A 4,470-nucleotide genomic window follows, 5' to 3' on the forward strand; every position below is an offset into this window, starting at 1 on the left:
GTTTTCCTTACACTTTCTTCAAGGGTTTTTATTGTTTCATGCCTTAGGTTTAAATATTTTATCCATCTTGAATCAATTTATTTATTTATTTTATTTTTTTATTAAATTATAAACACATAGATCATATATACATTAATTAATTAATTAATGGGGTATAATGTGGGGTACAATGTGCTGATTTCATATAGAATTTGGAATGCTTATATCGCACTAGTTAAAATATCCCTCACCTCATTTACTTAATTATTGTGTTAAGATATTTATATTCTATACTTAATAGATCCGACATGTACCCTTGCAATATGCACCATAGGTGTGGTCCCACAATTCCCCGTCCCTCCATCTGACCTCCCCTCTGCCTTTCCAACTCCCTCCTCCTTCCTTCACCCTGGGCCATAGTTGTGATCTATCCTTCATATGAAAGTGTGAGTGATTATAAATTGGTTTCCTAATAGTACTGAGTACTTTGGATACTTTTTATTCTATTCTTGAGATACTTTACTAAGTAGGATACATTCCAGCTCCATGCATGTAAACATAAAAGAGGTAAAGTCTCCATCTTTTTTTTAAGGCTGCATAATATACCATGGTATACATATACCATAATTTATTAATCCATTCATGGGTCAGTGGGCACTTGGGCTTCTTCCATGTATTGGCTATTATGAATTGAACTACAATGAACAATCTGGTACAAATATCATTGTTACAAAGTGAATTTTAGTCTTTTGGATATACATGTAGTAGAGGAATTGCAGGATCGAATGGCAGGTCTACTTTTAGATCCCTGAGTGTTCTTCATCACTTCTTTCCAAAAGGAACATATTAGTTTGCATTCCCACCAGCTGTGCAGAAGTGTTCCCTTTTCTCCACATCCATGCCAACATCTGTAGTTGTGGGATTTTGTTATGTGAGCCAGTCTTATAGGAGTTAGATGATATCTCAAAGTGGTTTTGATTTGCATTTCTCTGATGATTAAAGATGATTAGCTGTAGTGTGTCTGTAGGCTATGCACCTATCTTCTTCAGAGTGATAGCTGCCATTCAAGTCCCTTGCCCCAATGAAATGGGATTACTTGTTCTTTTCTTATTAATAAGTTTGAGTTCTCTGCGGATTCCAGTTATCAAACCTTTGTCAGAAACATAACCTGAAAATATCCTCTCTCATTCTGAGGGCTGTCTGCTTGCTTTACTTACTGTGTTTTTGGCTGTGCAGAAGATTTGTAGTTTGATCAGATCCCAGTAATGTATTTTTTGGTGTTGCTTCAATTGCCCAGGCGGTCCTCCTCATAAAGTATTCTCCCAGGCCAATTTCTTCAAGTGTTTCCCCTGCACTGTCTCTAAGAATCTTTATAGTTTCATATCTTAAATTTAAATCTTTAATCCAGTGAGAGTCAATTTTTGTTAATGGTGAAAGGTGTGGGTCCAGTTTCAGTCTTCTACAACTTGCCAGCCAGTTCACCCAGCACCATTTGTTAAATAGGGAATCTTTCTCCCAATTTACATTTTGATGGGCTTATCAAAGATCAAATGATGATAAGTGTCTGGGTTCATCTCTCAGTTCTCCATTTTGTTCTGTACATCTACCTCTCTATTTTTGTGCCAGTACCATGCTGTTTTGATCACTATAGATTTATAGTATAGTTTGAAGTCTAGTAGTGTGATTCCTCCTGATTTTTTTTTATTTCTGAGTAGTGTCTTAGTTATTTGAGTTTTTTTCTGGTTCCATATAAAATGAAGTACTATTTTTCTCCAGATCTTTAAAGTATGACAGTGGTGCTTTGATGGGGATTGCATTAAACTTGTATATTGCTTTGGGTAATATGGACATTTTAACAATGTTGATTCTTCCCAGCCATTAGCATGGTATGTTTTTCCATTTGTTAACATCTTCAGCTATTTCTTTTCTCAGAGTTTCATAGTTCTCTTTATAGAGATCTTTCACGTCCTTTGTTGGATAAACTCCCAAATATTTCATCTTCTTTGGAACTACTGTGAAAGGAATGGAGTCCTTGACTTGAAGGGGCTGGTTCTTAGCACCCCAGAAAGGTGGCTTTGTCTCATATGTGCTCCTTGAAGTACGAGAACCTAAGACGGGAAAATTCCATTCTCTGCTATAAGCGAGACTCAGGGGTTAATTCCTCCCTGCTAGCTGAAAAGGCCTTGAGATATGATTCCCTGAGGTCCCCGCCAAGTCGTAGCTGGAGATTTAGCACCTGCCTGGAGCTGAACTGTTACTCTTCATTCCCTAACTTCAAATTACACAAAAGCTTCATTTAACTTGTTAGGGAGGTGGGCAAACAGAAACAGACAATCTGGTGTCCTTGTGGTTTATCTTCAAGTTATATGCTCCAGACTTAGAAATGACGTGTATGTGCTTTGCAACATTTATGCTGAAGAAATCTTTTTTATAGCAGTCTCAATTAATGCTTTTGTTCTTTATTCTTGCTTATTCTTATCTGATGAGTTTGAATATATAATACAGTGAATAAAGATGAACAAGGGCTGCAGGCCTGAGTGAGCCTCAGTCTTCCCTTAATCATTCCGTCTGCAGTGATATCTCTGTGTCATTGATTGGGCTGGTGGACAGCAACATTGACTATTTTTTCAGCTTGAATATTATTGGTATATATAAAGGCTACAGATTTATGAGTGTTGATTTTTTTAACCTGAGATGCTGCTGTATTCCTTGATCATTTCTAAGGCTTTTTTTTTTTTAAATTAAATCATAGCTGTGTACATTAATGCAATCATGGGACAAAATGTGCTGGTTTTATATACAATTTGAACTGTTTTCATCAAACTGGTTAACATAGCCTTCATGGCATTTTCTTAGTTATTGTGTTAAGACATTTATATTCTACACCTAGTAAATTTCACACGTACCCTTGTAAGATGTACGGAAGGTGTGGTACCACCAATTACTCCCCCTCCATCCATCCTTCCCAATCCCTCCCTCTTCACTTTCCCCTTCTTCTTGGGCTATACTTGGGTTATACCTCTCATAAGAAAGCTTTAAATTGGTTTCATAGTAAGACTGAGTACATTGGATACTTTTTCTTCCATTCTTGAGATACTTTGCAAACAAAAATATGTTCCATCCCCATCCATGGAAACACATAGGAGGTAAAGTCTCCATCTTTCTTTAAGACTGCATAATATTCCATGGTGTACATATACCACAATTTATTGATCCATTCATGTGTCGATGGGCACTTGGGCTTCTTCCATGACTTAGCAATTATGAATTGGGCTTCAATAAACATTCTGGTACAGATGTCTTTGTTATAATGTGATATTTGGTCTCCTGGATATAAACCTAGCAGGGGAATTGTAGGATCAAATGGAAGGTCTATTTTTAGATCTCTAAGTGTTCTCCAAACATCTTTCCAAAAGGAACTATTAGTTTGCATTCCCACCAGCAGTGCAGAAGTGTTCTCTTTTCTCCACATCCACGCGAACATCTCTGGTTTTGGCATTTTGTGATATGGGCTAATCTTACTGGAGTTAGATGATATCTCAAGGTAGTTTTGATTTGCATTTCTCTGATGATTAAAAACGATGAGTATTTTTCCATGTGTCTGTAGGCCGTGCACCTGTCTTCTTCAGAGAAATTTCTCTTCAAGTTCCTTGCCCAGCCCGAGAAGGGATCACTTGTTCTTTTCTTGCTAATACGTTTGAGTTCTGGTTATTGAACCTTTGTCGGAGACATAACCTGCAAATATCTCCTCCCATTTTGAGGGCTGTCTCTCTGCTTTTCTTACTGTGTTCTTGGCTGTGCAGAAGCTTTTTAGTTTGATCAGGTCCCAGTACTGTATTTTTTTTTTTTTATTGTTGGGGATTCATTGAGGGTACAATAAGCCAGTTACACTGATTGCAATTGTTAGGTAAAGTCCCTCTTGCAATCATGTCTTGCCCCCATAAAGTGTGACACACACTAAGGCCCCACCCCTCTCCCTCCATCCCTCTTTCTGCTCCCCCCCCATAACCTTAATTGTCATTAATTGTCCTCATATCAAGATTGAGTACATAGGATTCATGCTTCTCCATTCTTGTGATGCTTTACTAAGAATAATGTCTTCCACTTCCATCCAGGTTAATACGAAGGATGTAAAGTCTCCATTTTTTTTAATGGCTGAATAGTATTCCATGGTATACATATACCACAGCTTGTTAATCCATTCCTGGGTTGGTGGGCATTTAGGCTCTTTCCACATTTTGGCGATTGTAAATTGAGCTGCAATAAACAGTCTAGTACAAGTGTCCTTATGATAAAAGGATTTTTTTCCTTCTGGGTAGATGCCCAGTAATGGGATTTCAGGATCGAATGGGAGGTCTAGGTTGAGTGCTTTGAGGTTTCTCCATACTTCCTTCCAGAAAGGTTGTACTAGTTTGCAGTCCCACCAGCAGTGTAAAAGTGTTCCCTTCTCTCCACATCCACGCCAGCATCTGCAGTTTTGAGATTTTGTGA

The sequence above is a fragment of the Nycticebus coucang genome, chromosome 12 (genome assembly GCF_027406575.1).
Source record: "Nycticebus coucang isolate mNycCou1 chromosome 12, mNycCou1.pri, whole genome shotgun sequence".
Lineage (NCBI taxonomy): Eukaryota > Metazoa > Chordata > Mammalia > Primates > Lorisidae > Nycticebus > Nycticebus coucang.